Source organism: Triturus cristatus, chromosome 3_2 (genome assembly GCF_964204655.1).
Source record: "Triturus cristatus chromosome 3_2, aTriCri1.1, whole genome shotgun sequence".
NCBI lineage: Eukaryota > Metazoa > Chordata > Amphibia > Caudata > Salamandridae > Triturus > Triturus cristatus.
Genome location: NC_140584.1, coordinates 703931582 through 703951501, shown reverse-complemented (window position 1 = coordinate 703951501; position 19920 = coordinate 703931582).

Below are 19920 nucleotides of genomic sequence, written 5' to 3'. Positions count from 1 at the left end.
AGTCACAGGCCACAGAAGACAACAACACATGACACGGTAACCCGGATGGCGGGAGGCTGGGCACCAAGAATCACATAGTGCGACTCCAAAGCAGACAACAATGCCCTCTGCCCATATGGCCTAGGTCACAGCCAGACAAACACTGTGTCCCAACACAGGAATGACTTGCCAGCAAATGGCGGATGCCTTGCATCAACACATGGGGGTGAAGGCACTGTTTTGCACATGCCAGCAGCTAATGAACAGCCAACAGTGTGAAAGAGTGGCAGCACACACCACCACAGCAGCAGCGCACAGACACACAGCAGACAAAATGGGTGCCTGGAGATCAGAAACAAACTCACATCAACAGGCCAAGGGCCACTCAAAGATCTGCTAACAGTGTGTGCCCAGGAAGCTGGGCCAAGGTGACAGAGGGTGACACACGGAGGGAGGGAGAGGGGGACACAGAGGGAGGGAGAGGGGGACTGAGAGGGAGGGAGACGGACAGAGGGAGGAGGCTGACACACAGAGGGAGGGAGAGGGGGACACAGAGGGAGGGAGAGGGGGACTGAGAGGGAGGGAGACACAGGAAGATGGACAGAGGGAGGAGGCTGACACACAGAGGGAGGGAGAGGGGGACACAGAGGGAGGGAGACACAGGAAGATGGACAGAGGGAGGAGGCTGACACACAGAGGGAGGGAGAGGGGGACACAGAGGGAGGGAGAGGGGGACACAGAGGGAGGGAGAGGGGGACACAGAGGGAGGGAGAGGGGGACAGAGAGGGAGGGAGAGGGGGACAGAGAAGGAGGGAGACACAGGGAGAGCAAATCAGTCCTGTGGTGTGTGGGAATGTCTGCTCGTCAGCAGGTGGACTGCGTGCATGTAGACAAGGGTGGCCAGTGCCAGAACCCCCCCTCTTCATCATGGCAAAACGCAGGGCCATGTCACAACCTGTACACGAGCACAAGGACAGCCACCTGCATCATATGAGTGTGTGGATCCACTCCATGTGCACATGTACAGTGCTACAAGGAAGGCGCAAATGCATAGCTCGGCACACATGCACACTCCACTGCTGACTGCAGTCACACTTGACGCAGCAAGTAAGACTGTGCCACACATAGTTAAAGGGGCCAAATTGGTGCCCAAGGGACACACACATGCACAAGTGCACTGTGAGTGGAATGCAAGACAGATCCTAATTCCAAGAGGAAATGTGCCAACTTTGTAACGGATGAAACATGGATGTTGCATGGATCAAAATTAACATTTTCTCTCTCACACACAGGTCAACGTCGTGCTGCACCCCCCAACACTGGGGGGAAACACTCACAGGACCCGGATCTGCAGGAGACCGATCCCACCGGCAGCGACCACTCTCACCACTCTGCGGACGACCCCGACCGACCTGGCCCCTCTGGTGTCCAACCACCTGCAGCACCTGCGTCAGGTACAACAGTGCCAACCACCACCCCCACTCCTGCCACATCCCAGGAGACACCCAGGATCCCTGCCCCAACACCACAATGCAGCCAGGCTCGCCAGGAGGGACACGGTGTCCCGGGCACCCAGGAGGAGGCAGGCGACAACGCCAATGCCACCCCTCAGGGGTCCCGGAGACCCGATGTGCCCACAAGTGCAGGCCAGACGCAAGTGGGCAGGGGTGGTGGGAGTGGAGGACGGCGGAGGCGCGAGCCTGACCAGTTGGCTGGGGATCCGGTATTTTCACATGTCCGTAACATCCTGGACTCATACCGGCAGGACACCACGGGCATGGCCCAGGTTGTGTCCGTCCTCGAGGGGATCAAGGTCCAGCAGGCCCAGCAACATGCGGAGCTAATAGCCTGTCTACAGCTACACCAACGGAGGATGGAGGACAGACAGGCTGAGCAAGTGACGGCGTCCCAGGGGATTCACGCTGAACTCCGTTGGATGGCCGACACCATGGCCGACCCTCCCTGTGCCAGAAGGCGGAGAACATCACCACCCACAGGGAGGGATCATGAGGAGGAGGAGGAAACATCCGACGGAGCATCCCAGACGTCGTCACGGCCTGCTGCTGAGGTTCCCCGCAGGAAGCCGGGTCGTCCACGGAAAGGACCGTGAGGGTGGCTGCTACATCACCATCGCCCAGGACACCTGGCCTGGCACCTGGCCCACTGGAGCAACAGCATCACAGCATCAAGAGACATTCTCTGCCACATGGCCCTGCTGGTCACTGGCTGACCAATGTTGACAAAGACTGTGGCATGGACTCTGAGGATTTCCAATGGCAAGGACACCAACTCCCCTACTGAACTTTGGATTCCCTAATCCCGGAAAGCCCCCCACTTTGTCCCCCCCCCCCCCTAATAAATCACACTATTAAGAGTAGATGCCTGCTGGTAGCATTATTACCTAACATGTGTCTTGTACAGTCTAAACATGCCTGAGTCATCTGTTCACTTCAACCATCCACACCCTGGGGCCTGAGTCTGGCACAGGACACATGGGTCACAGTTTATTAGGCAAGACAGACATGGAGCACCATACACACCCGTGATGTGCAGAACCAGCTGAGGGGGTGGCCGAACAACCGTGCTAACAGACACATTGAGTACAGCAACAGTCATGCGCAGAGGTCAGGGAACCTGGCCCGTGTCCTGGGGGGCACCCAGGTACGTGTAGACAGGTGGCAGAACCATGTCCTGCAAGCTTGAGTCCGGTGGATGCAGAGAATGGGGGCCTGGACAACGTTGGATGCATGGGGATGGCACATGTCACACTACCCACACAGTCATGGACATCATGCCCAATACACAGTCTCAGCACACACACACAGCTTGCATCTTGCCACTCGACACATTGACACATAGCCACAATCAGGGAATACCATGCCAGACATGCAGGATGCACCGTGCCAACACACCAGCATTGACTGAGCAGAGGCACCTTGGAGGCATAGGGACACCTTTAATAGTCATGTTTTTGGGATTGCAGAGGCAACTTGAAGTACACATGAACACATCATGTGGAGTAACATGTGGCTCAAACACTGGCACCCCCCTTCTGCAGCACAAATGCGTGATAGCCATGGTACTGGCACACAAGCGTCGGCTAACAGCTAAATACCCACAGCTGCACACGGAGAGCCTGCCATACACCATAGATCCGCTGATGTGGAAGTCCCACGCCAAGTCAAGCCAATGTAAACCGTATGTGTCCGAGGGCAGTGTCACACACATTGATGCCATCATCACAATCCACCATCCCATCACTGATGACTGACAACCAGGCAGCCCATCTATTCTGGTGTACCCAGCTGCATGTCGTGTCCCATGGGGATGCCACATGACTGCAGAGGAACCAAACCCCGACCTGGGCAGTGTGCACACATCGTGAACAACTGCCACACCCAATACACCCCAGATGCATCCCTTACCCCATGGAGACTTCCAAACGTGTCCGTGCCTGTAACGCTGAGTCAGCCCACGATGCCATGTCCATGAGGAATAGCAGTGCCACAACAATGCAACCAGCAGATGGCATGCGCAGGTACCTGGGGAAGAGAGACACACAAGAAGTCAGCCACAAAAAGCACAGCCACTTGCATGTGCATTGACTCGACACATGTATGGATGACAACATGCTAGGTCACAATTATGACTGGGGAAATACTACCATCACTGCCACCATCACTCCAGTGACACACCCACACACACCTCTGACTCACGTGCCATACATGCAGGTGGACACACACATCACAACACATGCCACACGGGGACCAAGGCGTGCACACTCAGACACTGGTACTCACCACTAAGCAAAGAAGTCGCGTATGAGCCGAGTCCGGATGTCCTCTTGCGGCTCCACATCCTCCACATCACTAGCCCCATTGCCAAGCCCTTCGTCCTCCACGGGTGGATGGTCCTCGTCATGTTGATTCAGGATGAGTGGCACAGCTCTTTCAACTGCCATGTTGTGCAGCATGCAGCAGACCATGAAGATCTTGCAAACCTTTGCCGGGGCATACGGGAGTGCGCCGCCGGTCTTGTGGAGGCACCGGAATCGGCTCTTCAGCATGCCAAACGTCCTCTCTATCACTCGCCTTGTCCGGCCATGGGCGGTGTTGTAGCGGAGCTGGGCCGGCGTGATGGGGTTGCGGAGAGGTGTCAGCAGCCAAGGCATGTTGGGATAGCCAGCGTCCCCTAAATGGAAAGCACATGGATATCGTTAGAACTGGCGAAGCGGTAGTGCTGCTCGGCCAAACAGAATACAGGACAGACAGACTGTACCCACCAACAACACATGCTCGTTCGTTGCGCAGCTGCATCATCATATCAGGCATCCCGCTACGCCTCATGATGTAGGCATCGTGTGCTGATCCTGGGAAACGAGCACAGACATGTGAAATCACCATGTTGGACAGACACACCACAAGGGCATTGATGGAGTGGTAGTGCTTCCGATTGCGGTACGCCACCTCCCGTGCGTGTGGTGGTACTAAACCTACATGTGTCCCATCTATGGACCCAATGACATGGGGCATCCCTCCCAGGGCATAGAAACCACGCTTGACCTCAGTCATCTGTTCAGGGGTTGGGAACTTGATGAAGTCATCCAGGTGAATCAACATGGCCTCCAAGAAATCATGCAGCACACCGCTGAACATGCTCTGGGACATGCCACCAACATGAGCTATGGTATTTTGGAAGGTACCCGTGGCAAGGAAATGTAGGGCAGCCATTACCTTCAGCTGGGGTGTCAGTGCCGTAGGATACCTGTGCTGCGGTTGCAGGTGTGGTGCCAGTCTCGCCGTCAGCTCCAGAATCAACGGTTGGGTGAAGCGGTAGAGCCGGATCCTGTCATTCTCCTGCATGGTGGCCAAGTCTGGAATTCTTCGGGCAACAGGAGGCGCTCTGCAGTAATTTGGAAGTGACAAGGAAGAGTGAGTGCACTACGAGAACAACTCATGTCTACTGAGCACATGTAAATCTGGCAATACACACATGCCACATAGGGAGTCAGGCATGTGCTACATGCCCAGGACACGTATGGATGCAAGGTGACACTCCTTCCAAGACCCAGCTACACACGGTGATTGAGAACCTCCCCATGCCACGCCATGGAAATAGCTGTGTCCCAGTGCAAGTGCACTGCCCGACGCAAGACAGGAGTGACATACACCCACACATCAGCAGAAGTGTGATGCCGATTGCAGAGACTGGCAGCGGAACACTTGAGCCACAGGTCACATGACATTACACTAGTCCAGCCCACACACCTTGCCATGAAGGTGCACATGTCATGACTCACCACACATTCCTTGTGAGTTTGCTGACATGGCCTTGTCACGCTACTCCGTGTCCCTTGCATACATGTGCACCTCACATCCGAGAACACATGTGGCATGGTGTTGGGAACAGTGTGCAATGACAATCTACACACAGCCACATGTTGGTTGCTGCAACGGCTGCAGCTTTTGAGGGTGCTACAACATCAACCTGATGTAAATCCCGGACACATATATGGCATAGTCACATTGTGCACTGTGGGTAGTGATAAGTCATGTGTCATGACCCCTGTACCTGGCATCATGGGACACTTCCGTGTGTTGGTGTCGGTGCCATGCCAGTGACGCTCACCCCAAGAGCGCAGTCCCACATGCACACATGTCAAAGGAGTCAAGGGCATGCCTGGCACACATTGCACCCTCACACAGTACACATGTACACATCTCATCATACATCTGGTGCCTTCTCCACTCAGGAGGCATGTTCCACATCACAGCCTGTGACACCTGTGCCCCACACATGTGGTAATGCACAGAGGATGCCTTGATGTCCATTCCTGGACAAGTATGTCCATCCATGGACAAGTATGTCTGCCCTATTCCTACATGTGTGTCGCCTATCACCACAGTGATGTGTAAAATCCGCCGTACTGCTGCTGAGAGGGCCTGTGCATGTTCCCAAATCACTGTGGGAGTGCTGCCGTATGTGTTCCCATCGTGATGGCGAGCGTAGATGCGAGTGTACGGTCCGTGTCACTACGGGTACGCATACGCGTGCAGACCCATAGTGATGGAGAGCGTAAATGTGAGTGTACGGCCCTATCACTATGGGTCTGCACGCGTATGCGTACCCGTAGTGGTACGGACCGTACACTCGCATCTACGCTCACTATGACTATGGGTCTGCACGCGTATGCGTACCCGTAGTGGTAGGGACCGTACACTCGCATCTACGCTCACTATCACTATGGGTCTGCACGCGTATGCGTACCCGTAGTGGTACGGACCGTACACTCGCATCTACGCTCACTATCACTATGGGTCTGCACGCGTATGCGTACCCGTAGTGGTAGGGACCGTACACTCGCATCTACGCTCACTATCACTATGGGTCTGCACGCGTATGCGTACCCGTAGTGGTACGGACCGTACACTCGCATCTACGCTCACTATCACTATGGGTCTGCACGCGTATGCGTACCCGTAGTGGTAGGGACCGTACACTCGCATCTACGCTCACTATCACTATGGGTCTGCACGCGTATGCGTACCCGTAGTGGTACGGACCGTACACTCGCATCTACGCTCACTATCACTACGAGTACGCATACGCGTGCAGACCCATATTGATGGAGAGCGTAGATGCGAGTGTACGGTCCGTACCACTACGGGTACGCATACGCGTGCAGACCCATAGTGATGGAGAGCGTAAATGTGAGTGTACGGTCCGTACCACTACGGGTACGCATACGCGTGCAGACCCATAGTGATAGAGAGCGTAGATGCGAGTGTACGGTCCGTACCACTACGGGTACGCATACGCGTGCAGACCCATAGTGATGGAGAGGGTAGGCATGCATGTACGGGCCGTTGCCATGCATTTGGGGTGCCCTAGGGCCCCCACACGCACCGTACCTGTGTGTGATGCTCCAAATTACATAGGGGACAAGTATTAAGGCCTACATGCATGTTGGTTGTCATGGAGACCAAGTTCAAAATTCGAAATTGTTCTGGAAGGTGCACAGCAGAAGTCAGTTGGAATTTGTCTACTTTGTTGCAATGTGTTTGTGGGGCTGACATCATGCAGGAGAATGAAACCGATAGAGAACACACAGACTGCTAGGTTTGTAGGGATTGGTGGAAACATAGGATGCAAATGTGAGTGACCAATCTCTCTGTACTCCTGTGCATGAGACTGGGCAGAAGGGCACATATAAGGCAGCCAGGTCCCATGAGGGAGCACTTGCCTGCACATCTTTGCATTCGTCGACCCACCTGCTGCTACTGATTCCCTGGAACCATGTCAAGGGCTGTGGAGAGGACACAGCCATTCACCCTGGAGGAGAACATGGCTCTGCTGGATGTGATCCTCCCACAGTACCCCATGCTGTATGGGCGACCAGGGTATCAGGTGAGTGCATAGGCCACTGCCACAGACTGTCCCTATGTTGTGACTGTGACTTCTGCCATTGCGTCCAGGTGTAACACACATGCCATGTACTGTCGGGGGGGTCCCAGGGGGGGGGTGCCTGATGTCTCCCAGCAGTGCCCTGAGACAGGAGGGGTGGGGGCCTATCACTCACAGCAGTGCCCTGAGACAGGAGGGGTGGGTACAGAGTGCTCACAGCAGTGCCCTGAGACAGGAGGGGTGGGTACAGTCTGCTCCCAGCAGTGCCCTGAGACAGGAGGGGTGTGTGCCTATCACTAACAGCAGTGCCCTGAGACAGGAGGGGTGGGTGTGATGCACAGTGTGAGCCTTGATCATTGATTGTGACATTGCCATCATTCCACCTGTGTACCCACTGTGGCACGTAGTGCTTTTTCCCCTCAACAGGGGATGATGTCCCTATGACAAAGGTGCAATGCGTTGGCTGCATGACATGCCTTGTTGTAACCAGCTAATTTGTACCCATATGTCTCTCTGTGACATGTGGCTGGTGTATTGATGTGGTGTCACTTGTTCTACCTCACAGGTGGGCGCCACTGCCAAGGAGCAGATCTGGCTGACCGCCGTCAGTGCCGTGAGGCGTGTGGATGGTCGGAGGCGGAGCCTGCCCCAGGTGAGGAAACGCTGGCAGGATATCCGGTGCTGGACGCGGAGGATTGCACGGCTCCTGCTGGGGGACTCACCTGAGAGCCACAAGAACCGCGGCCGCCGCCGTCTGAGCCACCTCCACAGGTGTGTGCTGCCGGTGGTCTTTCCAGACCTGGAGAGGCGCTTACAGGCGATGCAGCAGCCGGAAGGGGGTAGGTACATGTGTGTTTGTTGTGTGTCACCGGCATTTGTAAGGGCACAGTAGCATGAATTCACTGGCAGGGTTTAAAGGTGCTGTGCAGATCCTGTTTGCCCCAGTATAGCGCTGTGCCCCTGCCACCCTTCCCCTCCTTGCAATGTGTTCCCTGGTCTGTGTGTAGTCACTCCTCCACAGGGTAATGTAGGCTGGCGCTTTGTCCACGGGAACAATGTCTGTAGCATCATGTGTGGGGGTGGTGTGTAACAGGTTGTGGGACATTGCCTGTGCACTGTCAAGTTCACTGCATGTGGGTTCCATATCAGTTGGCACTGATGCTGACTCCAGACATGGGAGTTGGTCTCTCATGTGTCATGCCTTACAGCGCGCATGTCCCATGTAGTGGCCTGTGACATGATGTGCATGAGTGTGCGATACACATAGTGCAGGGATGGTGACGTGTGTTGCAGTCATTACCATTCAGTAGCATGTAGTTGCGTGCCCACTACTGTCCCCTGGGGCACCTTTTCCTCAGTGGTGTATGTGTCATCATAAACGTGGCCACTGTCAGTGTCTACAGCGTAAGTTGTGCTCTCTGCCATTGTCCCCTGTCACCATGTATATAGACGTGCTATTTTGTACAGGTGTCCACTGTGCAGCCTGACCTGATTGTCCTTCTTCATACTCACAGTTGCCAGTGCCTGTGTGTCTTGCTATACTCATCTGAGGATGGGCACTGGTACCACATTATTTGTACAGGCGCACCTTGGCTGTTTGGCGTTCAATCTCGCTTTTTGCCTGCCCCTGTGTGTATCACCCAGACTATGAGATGTTGGTGCCACCTGTGTCTCAACAATTTGCCTCGTGTAGGGTCTTGTTGGGGCGGGCAATGCCTATGTGTTAAATCCTGATTACCACTTGCTGGGTCTGGGCAGTGTGTGATGTGTCTGGACACACACGCAATGTGCAGTGACAGAGTCATGTTGTGCATGTTTTCAGCATTACCTATGCAGCATGTGTCTCAAGTTCATGGATATGGTCCCTGGTCATCGGTATTTTCGCCAACGCTGTGTGGTGCAGATGCAGTGCTGGATTGTCCCCAGGGCCTGGGTGCTATGTCAGACTCCTTTTCCTGTGTTTAGCTATTGTCTCATGCTCTCCATGGTATTTCAGTGGCATGGTGGCTCAACCAACTGTGTGTTTCATGCCCTACATCGGTACCCTGTTCAGTAGATGTTAGGGATCTTCCTTTTCAGGCCATGCAATGTTACCTATGTGGATTGGACTCATGTGACAGATGTGTACAGATGTCTGATTATTTCTGTCTCTCCACCCTGCCCACAGCATCGTCGGGGGACACAGAGGGAGACATGGACACAGACCAGGCGGAGGGACCGAGCACCAGTGCCAGCCGTGACATCGGGTCTGGCACATCGAGTGGTACAGAGGCGGAGGAGAGTGTGGCCGAGGACCTGTCGACTGGCACATCAGACTACGAAGCTGACAGGTCCGGGGACGATGTCTCCGAGTGGGCGGAGGCTGCACCAGCAGCTGACAGCGGAACAACACCTCGCACCGCCCCCTCAGTTTCCACCAGCCGCCTCCCACTTGCTCGTGTCCCTTCCCAGCGTGCCCGGTCACAGCATGTCTCCTTCCTGCCAGGCACCGCACCCCCTGCCCCTGTCTCCACTGCTGCCGCCAATGCAGAGTCTGTGGACATCCAGCGGCAACTGCAGGTTGGTCAGGCTGCGATCCTTAATGTCCTCCATGCCCACGGCAAAACCCTCACCAACATCGAGGCTTTCTTGGAGGGCATTCATTCATCGCAGGCTGACCAACGCAACTTGCTGAGGTCCATCGACTCCACACTGACTGCAGCAGTGGGTCTCCTGCAGCGCGACCTCCCCCCACCTACCCCTGCCCCATCCACACTTCCCACTCCCATGCCTGTCACACGTACACCCAGACGTCGGCATGCACCCACATCAACAGACACGGGCACCACACCAGCAGGGAAGGTCCACCGCACTCCTCCTGACACGCACACACAGGGTGAGGTAGGCACACCCACTGGGTCGGGGGGCAAACGTGTGACACGCAGCCATAGTGGGAGTCCGCATTCCACCCAGTCCACTCCCTCCAAATCCCCTCCCCTCAGCTCTCCTGGCCACATCTCCCCCAAGGACACCTTCATGGCCGCTCTGTCCCTGAGCCCCACAGTTACACCACCACGCAAGCGGTCAAGGAGGTCCCCGGTCAGGGTGGTTGAGTCTCCCCCCCTGTCTCCACCCTCCCCCGGTGGCGCTGCGACCCATCCCTCTGACCCCCCCCCCCCTCCTTGGGGCCTGAGGTCCCTTCGGGTGCAGGGGACTCCCTGGAGGACCTTGCAAAGGTGTGTAGTGCCATCCTGGCCTCCGCCTTTGGCACTGACCCACCCCCTGTGGTGGAGTCCTCCATCCCTGCACCCACAACGCCGCCCCTTTGCCCTGATGTCCCTGCGGTGCCTGTTGCTTCCCCCCCCCCTGATGCCCTCACCAGTGTGGAAGACGATGCCATTTGACTGTGCAGGCAATGTAGGGGACACGCATCCCACTGTGTCCCCCATCCAGCTGAGAATCATTGACTGCCCTATGGGCTTTGTGAAGATTGAACTGCCTGCGATCCACGGACATTGTGCTCATGCTGAATAAAGCTTAATTTTGTTTTCATTATCACACTACTGCTATGCTGGTATTGGTGTTGGTGGGGCTGCTACATGGTTTTGGGTGGTGTGTAAGGGTTTGGGTGTGTGGGATGTGTAGTAGTGTACTGCTCATTGGTGGGACCCTGTGATCTGTGTGCCATCACAAGGTGTTGGCTAACTTTCTTTGTTCATGTAAGCAGTTACTGCATGGTGCACTTGTCCCAGGGTGTATTCCTTCCTCTGTGTACCCAGCTTTCTTCCCTGCAGGGTGTTCCCAATGTTTAGCGCAGAGCTGTGTCTACATGAGCTGTGTGTGTGACGGAGCCCTTCTACTTTGGCCATGCATGCAGGGCCATGTCTCCACCTGCGACAATCGTGGCATCCTTGGTGATCACTGTACTTGTGTGTGGAGTCTGTTGACATGAGTTCATGGGGACATGTTCCCTTGTAGCCAGTATGCATGTGGATAATTCTGGCCTCACACACATGTGTTACATCCCTCCTGTATCAGGGCACTGCTGGGAGTGATGGGCACCCACCCCTCCTGTCTCAGGGCACTGTTGGGAGGACTCCACACCCACCCCTCCTGTCTCAGGGCACTGCTGGGAGGACTCCACACCCACCCCTCCTGTCTCAGGGCACTGCTGGGAGGACTCTGCACACACACCTCCTGTCTCTGGGCACTGCTGGGAGGACTCCACACCCACCCCTCCTGTCTCAGGGCACTGCTGGGAGGACTCCACACCCACCCCTCCTGTCTCAGGGCACTGCTGGGAGGACTCCACACCCACCCCTCCTGTCTCAGGGCACTGCTGGGAGGGCTCTGCACACACACCTCCTGTCTCTGGGCACTGCTGGGAGGACTCCACACCCACCCCTCCTGTCTCTGGGCACTGCTGGGAGGACTCTGCACACACCCCTCCTGGGTCTGGACACTGCTGGGGGGACTCTGCACACACCCCTCCTGGGTCTGGACACTGCTGGGAGGACTCTGCACCCACCCCGCCTGTCTCAGGGCACTGCTGGGAGGACTCTGCACACACCCTCCTGTCTCTGGGCACTGCTGGGAGGACTCTGCACACACACCTCCAATTTCTGGATATGTACGCTTGGGACATACACGGTGTGGGTGCGCTCCATGCATTCGAGGTGAGGGTACGGGTCGTACTTACACTGTTGGGGTGGGGGGTACGCTCCATGCATACGCGGGTGAGGGTTCGTGTCGTACTTACACTGTTGGCATGGGGGGTACGCTCCATGCATACGCGGGTGGGGGTACGGGTCGTACTTACACTGGTGGGGGTGGGGGTACGGTCCGTACGTCCGCGGGTGAGGGTTCGAGTCGTACTTACACTGTTGGGGTGGGGGGTACGCTCCTTGCATACGCGGGTGGGGGTACGGGTCGTACTTACACTGGTGGGGGTGGGGGTACGGTCCGTACGTCCGCGGGTGAGGGTTCGAGTCGTACTTACACTGTTGGGGTGGGGGGTACGCTCCTTGCATACGCGGGTGGGGGTACGGCTCGTACTTACACTGGTGGGGGTGGGGGTATGGTCCGTACGTCCGCGGGTGAGGGTTCGAGTCGTACTTACACTGTTGGGGTGGGGGGCACGCTCCATGCATACGCGGGTGGGGGTACGGGTCGTACTTACACTGTTGGCATGGGGGTTACGCTCCATGCATACGCGGGTGAGGGTACGGGTCGTACTTACACTGTTGGCATGGGGGGTACGCTCCATGCATACGCGGGTGGGGGTACGGGTCGTACTTACACTGGTGGGGGTGGGGGTACGGTCCGTACGTCCGCGGGTGAGGGTTCGAGTCGTACTTACACTGTTGGGGTGGGGGGTACGCTCCATGCATACGCGGGTGGGGGTACGGGTCGTACTTACACTGTTGGCATGGGGGGTACGCTCCATGCATACGCGGGTGGGGGTACGGGTCGTACTTACACTGTTGGCATGGGGGGTACGCTCCATGCATACGCGGGTGGGGGTACGGGTTGTACTTCCACTGTTGGCATGGGGGTACGGTCCGTACGTCCGCGGGTGAGGGTTCGAGTCGTACTTACACTGTTGGGGTGGGGGTACGCTCCATGCATACGCGGGTGGGGGTAGGGTCCGTACATATCCGTCCCCACGCTATGTGATGCTTGTTCGGGCCGTACCCAGGCCTTTGCCACGTGGGTACGATCCGTCCCGCCATTGTTGGGGTGACGTGTGTGTGGGCGTGGTACGACTCGTACCCACGCTCTTGAGGCGTGGGTGCGGGACGTACCTGTCTGGTTGTGTTGCCGGTTCGCGTGGTGACGGACTTCCGTTGTGGCGGTCGCTGGCTTATCAGGACACACCGCCACCCCCTCGTGGTGACCAGGGCATGGGAGTCAGGTATGTCCAGGCCATGTGTGACTTATGTGGTTGTTTTGTGGTCTGCCCTGGTCGTGCCACCCCCACCCCACCCCACTTTCCCCCCTCCCTTAGTTATTCTGACCTTCTGCGGCGTCTGCGTCGGTGCCTGTAGAGCAGGTGGACTGCTATGAGGGCAGGGATGACTCGTAGGTTCGGGTCCATGTCTGTCCGTCGCGTACTGGTACTCCAATCGCGTCGTCCTGTCGCGTACGGGTCCTCCTTGGTGGCGTCGTCCTGTGTGTCCGTCACGTACTGGTCCTCCTTGTTCGCGTCGTCGTCTGTCCGTCGCGTACTGGTGGTCCTTGTTCGCGTCGTCCTGATTTCCCGGCAGTTTTTGGCTGCCGCAAAATATTCACCGTGCGGGGTGACGTCGGTGCGAATCGTGATTCCTGGGTCGTGAATGGCTGGCTGCGAGCGTCCCGACGTCAGGTCGGCACTTTCCCGGATCGCATTGGTAGGTGTTTTTTTGTTCGGTCGGACTTTTTTACGAATCGTACGGTCATGGTGTACCCGTGCGAATCGTAATTCCTTGTTTGTAGAAATTGACGACCGGGTACGCGTCGGACGGAGAATATGCTCCGTCCGACGGTTCGTACCCGGTTTTTACCGGATCGTGATCGGCACCAATTATGGCAATGTGCAAGACTCGGCGGTCAGAGTTACCTCTTCGTGGCAGGCAGCAGCCTAGTACACCCAGGCTGGGGTTTGATGCGAAGGAGCTGCCGTGGAGAGTGCAGGCCTGTGACCGAGGTCAAAGATGGCAGGAACAAGATGGCAGGAACAAGAGGCCCTGCTGTGCTTGCTTTCCAAGGATGGATGCAGCTGAACTATTAAAGCTAATTGAATTTGTGGTATTGAGTTAAATAAAATATTTGTGGTCCATCTCCATCTAGTCATTCACTGTGGTACTAACCGCAACGTCCGTAACTTTGAAAAAGTGCCTGGGAATATATAGAGATGTTGGTCTGAACATTTAACACTAGAGATGTTGGTCTGAACATTTAACACAGGGCGAACGGATGTTTTTGTCCCCTGTTTAATGTAATTGCGTGTTCCAAACAACAGTCACCCATGCCACACCTTTGTGTACAAAGGAACAGGGGTGTCTCCATTTATTTTTTCAAGACTAGTCTACTTATTAATTCTCATTGTACCCAATGGGAAATGCAGTGGATACAAATAGTGACAGACCGGGTACCCCTTAACTTAAAAGTATATTTCAGCAGTATTACACTTCTTTCACAAGCAGCTGTTCGCAAAGATACCTAATTACAAGTCCTAGGTGCCCTGTTCATAATGTTATAAAGAACACCTGCTCCAAATTTCCGTTTTAAGAACTTATATTGGGTATCCCCAACCAGATAATGAAAGCGTTACCTTTGTAGGTGGTGCGTGCAGATGCAAATCTGTTTCTACCATGGTCACTACCGCATGGTTAAATCTAAAACTATCACTTAAAGCCAGCAGCAACCATTTTGTTTTAATTTACAAGTGACATTAAACCTGCCTTTCCTTAAACTAATAATACACAATAATAAATAATAAATAAATATTACACAAATTTCTCTTGCCCATTGTCTGGTCTAGTGCCTTATGCTGATATTCAATAAATACTATAGAAATATTCACATATAAAGATAACTATTACAAAAGCATCTCTCCAACATGGAATGTAAACATTTGCGATGATACCCATGTAACACATTAGGCCACAATCTATTGCAAAAATGATATACGAACCAGCTCGATTGTTACAATCCAGTATTTAGAGTTGAATCTTTCCCCAGGTAATGTCAATTGTTAATTTGTTCACAGGCTTCTCCTTCTTTGGTACGGTAGTGAGAAAGGTATTTTGGAGACAGTAGAAACTTTAACCGGGAGCAATCAATGCCCCCGGGAAGGACCATGGTTCGGTCCATCATCATTAACTTTAGCCCCTGGCAAAGCAGAGGCTGTCGGTGAGTGTAATGACAGGGTGCAGAAATGTGCAGGTGCAAGCTCTCTGGGCTGTGCTGAAACATCCTGAAGGCGAAAATAATCAACCCCAGAGGACAAATAACAGCTCTGCTGCCTAAGTCTTGACATGGATGTGCTAACACTGGACTGGCATTTACAATCGTACTTTTACTTTTTTGTAACTTAACCCGTTTCTCTTTACTTGTTGTCAAGGGTCTGTGCAGATCAGAAATACGTGTACAAAATGAGATCTTAACATTTCTGTTGTGCCATGCACAAACTGGTGGCAGGTTACATTAAAGTTGCTGTTGACTGCATCTCATATCTGACGGATGCACCAGGTGTAAAGTCATTATTTTAAATTAGTATTCCACTTTTAGTGGTTTAAGCAATTTGATGCACAAACTAAATTCATTTTATGACAGAAATACGCCCATTGGTTTGTGTTCCTATACTGAAAGGGCTAAGACCTGAGATGTGTAAAATAAGCAAAGAAAATACTGAGTATTCTTAAAATCATACCCATTATCCCTCTGTTTGCTTTAATAATAATTTCGAAATAGTGCGCACAGCTTACAAATACCTGTCAAGTTACTTTTCACGTGTTTGATCTTTTAGATATATATTTCAAAAGGGAAAATACTGGCATGGAAATAATAAAACAGGCCAGGTCGTTAGAATGTAGGCCAGTAAATTATGCACAATGGCAAAGCCTACCAGTTCAGTACCAACTGATTCAGGGATGTTTTAAGTCATCAGCAAGGTGGGCTCTGGCCCAGGGACCCAGCCTTTTAGGCGCCCCCTACCCATGAAGCCAGATCTGCTCTGCAGAGAGTATTGTCCTGATGACCTTGAATAATTCTCAAACAATTTGTTTTAAATACAGTTTTTGTTAATTTATTTTTAGTGTGAACGATGTGTGAGTCTACTACATATATTTTGCAGAGACACGTGCTGTTTGATTCATGCAACAGCCATAAAAAAGATTCTCTTAGATCAAAACAGCACCTATATATGAGATCTGGACAGGGAAGGGCATCACGGAGATTATTTGCAGTAACATTAGTGACCTGCCTAATTCACTATCCCTGAATATTAGATGTAAACATTTCGAATTTGGGCGAGTGTGCCTTTGCATTCTCAGTGACTTGACCAAAGAAGTTATGAAAGACTTGAAACTGAATCATAAATTCAAAGCTGTTCCAAACAAGGGCTCCCAAAATACGTTCGGCTCATGGCCCCCAAAATCCTTTAGATGCCACTGATCAGATTGGCTTTCCCAGGAATGTTAGACATAGCATCTTTTGCATGGTTTGCCCTGACTTTTTGCCTCTACCTCCTGTATTTTTTATGCTGTGCTGGATTTCGTTTTTGCTGGCTTAGATGCTTTTGGTATTTTTCCACTGCTAATCAGTGTCAAAGTGCAAGTGCTCCCTGTGTAAATTGTTATTATGATTAGTTGTCCAGGATTGGAATATTTGATCTAATAGCAAGTCCCTCGTAAAGTGCACTGACAGTGCCAGGGCCTGTAAATCAACTGCTACTAGTGGGCCTGCAGCACTGCTTGTGCAACCCCATCTAAGTAGCCCTGCAAATGTATCTCAGACCTGCCACTGCAGTGTCTGTGAGCAGTTTAAACTTAGTGCACCCCCTTGCCAGGCCCTAACCCTCCCTGTTCTTACACAAAAGACACCCCTCTGGTAGGCCCAAGGTACCCCCATGGGCAGGGTGCAGTGTTTGTGAAAAGTAGGACATGTACTGGTGTGTGTGACATGTCCTGATAGTGAAATACTGCCAATCTGTCCCATAGGATAGCATGGGAGAGGCTTTGTAAGATATTAACTTCCCATGGGGACAAGGGATCACTGACAATATCGTCAGTCAAAATATCGAGGTAGCAGAATATCGAGTCCAAAATATTGATGGACAAAATATCGACTTCCTATCTCCATAAAGGTAAGTACCAAAATATCGAACCCAAAATATTGTTGTTAAAGATATAGTTGTATTAAATATCATTTTTTAATGTATTAAAAATAATATAAAATTAAATTATACATATAATTAAATAAAACATAGTTAGAATAATTTTAAAAATGTTAACATTTATAAATAATAAATGTAATGTAAAAAATATTAAACATGCATATTTATCTTTTTATATATATATTAACTTAATAATTATAATTACATATATCTAAATAAACCTATAATATAAACATAAAAAATTATTTGATATATAATAAATTAAATTATTAAAATTATAATTAAAAAAAATAATATTTCACACTACATTAATTATAACAGTAGGGAAAACATTTCATAGCGTAGGGGATACAATTACTATTCCCACTCCAACAAGTGTAACAGTAGGGAAAGTGTTGCATAGCGGGAGGGTAAAAATTACTACTCCTACTCCAGTGAGTGCAACAGTAGGGAAAGTGTTGGATAGCGAGTGGGAATAATTTACTATTCCCACACCACCAAGTGTAACAGTAGGGAAAGTGTTGGATAGCGGTTGGGTAAAAATTACTATTCCCACTCCAGCAAGTGTAACAGTAGGGAAAGTGTTGGATAGAGTGTGGGAATAATTTACTATTCCCACTCCACCAAGTGTAACAGTAGGGAAAGTGTTGGATAGCGGGAGGGTAAAAATTACTATTCCCACACCAGTGAATTCAACAGTAGGGAAAGTGTTGCATAAGAGGTGGGTAAAAATTACTATTCGCACTCCAATGAGTGTAACAGTAGGGAAAGTGTTGGATAGCAGGTGTATAAAAATTACTATTCCCACTCCACCGAGTGTAACAGTAGGGAAAGTGCTGGATAGCGGGTGGGTAAAAATTGCTATTCCCTCTCCAGCGAGTGCAACAGTAGGGAATGTGTTGGATAGTGGGTGGGAATAATTTACTATTGCCACTCCACTGAGTATAACAGTAGGGAAAGTGTTGAATAGCGTAGGGGATTAATTTAGTATTCCAACTCCTGCAGTATAATTAACATTAGTTAACAATTAATTAATTAAAAAAAATTATTTACCTCCCACCATTTTCCCTTATCAATGTCACCACCAATATTGTAAAAAAATTAATCAATTAACATAATTATTTATCAATTAATTAATTAACTAATAACAATTAACGATAAAATTAATAACGATCAAATATAAATTAATACAGAATATTAACACTATAAACTAACTTGTAAAAAATATCATATAAAAAATACTAAAACTTTTAATAATAATTAAATTACTTCCCACCCTAGTTCCCTATCAACCTTCAACCCACTCCTAAAAAAAGTACGCAATTAACATATTAACACATTAATTATTATTAATGAATATCAAATTAATAACTAATTACTAACTTTTTAAACACAATTAACATATTTACCAATACATTATTCATTATTATTAATCAATTTATAGTTAATTAAATAACTCAATTAACAATATAAATTAGTAAATACACAAATATTGATTAATTAATTTATTTATTAATGAATTAATTTAGATTAAATTACTTCCCACCCTATTACCCACAACCCGCTACAGAATATAATGACGCAAAAAATAATTAATATATCATTAATTAATTAAAAAAAAATCTTAATTTTATGTCCTAAATACTGAACTTCTTTCTGACAAACTTTCAATTTTGATGGGGATTCCTTAAGTCCTCCATCTGCCAAATGATTTAACAATGCTATGGTGTCCATTACACAGGCTTCTCGAGGTTTCGACGCCACAAGCAGGTCATCGATATATTGAACTAGCACTGAATTCTCGGGCATTTCTAAATCTTCCAAAGACTTTTTTAATATCTGATTAAACATCGAGGGGCTTTCTGTATACCCCTGTGGGATTCGGCACCAAGCCAAAATACGTTCGCCAAAACGGAACACAAAAATTTGCTGGCTATCATGGTGCAACGGGATGGAAAAGAAAGCGTGACATAAGTCAATTACTGTGTACCATTCTGCATCATGAGGAATCTGATACAAAATCACTGATGGATTTGGTACTATAGGACAGCACGACACAACAATTTTGTTTATCTTTCTCAAATCCTGCACTATCCTTAATTTTCCATTAGGCTTTTTCAGTCCCATAATTGGTGAATTACATGGACTACTCATTATTTTTCTCAAAATTCCTTGTTTAATCATTTTCTCAATTATAAGGGTAACTCCTTCAATTATTTCAGGTGTCAATTTATATTGAGGAACATTTGGGTAACCTACTCCTTCCTTCACTGTTACTTTAACGGGATCCACATTTTTCATTAATCCTACATCTTCTCCTGTAAAATCCCAAACCTATGTTTTTACTGTTTGTTTCAATTCTTTTGGTAATTCGTCAGGGTTGAATACAGCATAGGCTTCAGTAATCTCAGTTTCCATATTAGCCATAGTCATTTTATACAGTACGTCTTCAGCAGGGGTCTCAAATGCTATACCATCAGGGGTACAAAATATGGTGCAATTTATTTTGCACAACAGGTCTCGTCCTAATAGGTTTACAGGACTTGAATTTCACACAACAAAATGGTGCATTTCGGAAAATTTACCTATATTGACTTTAACTGGTTCTGTTAGATACGTTTTGATCTGTCTGTTGGATACTCCAACTAATTGGATTGTTTCATCTGAGAGAGGAAGATTCT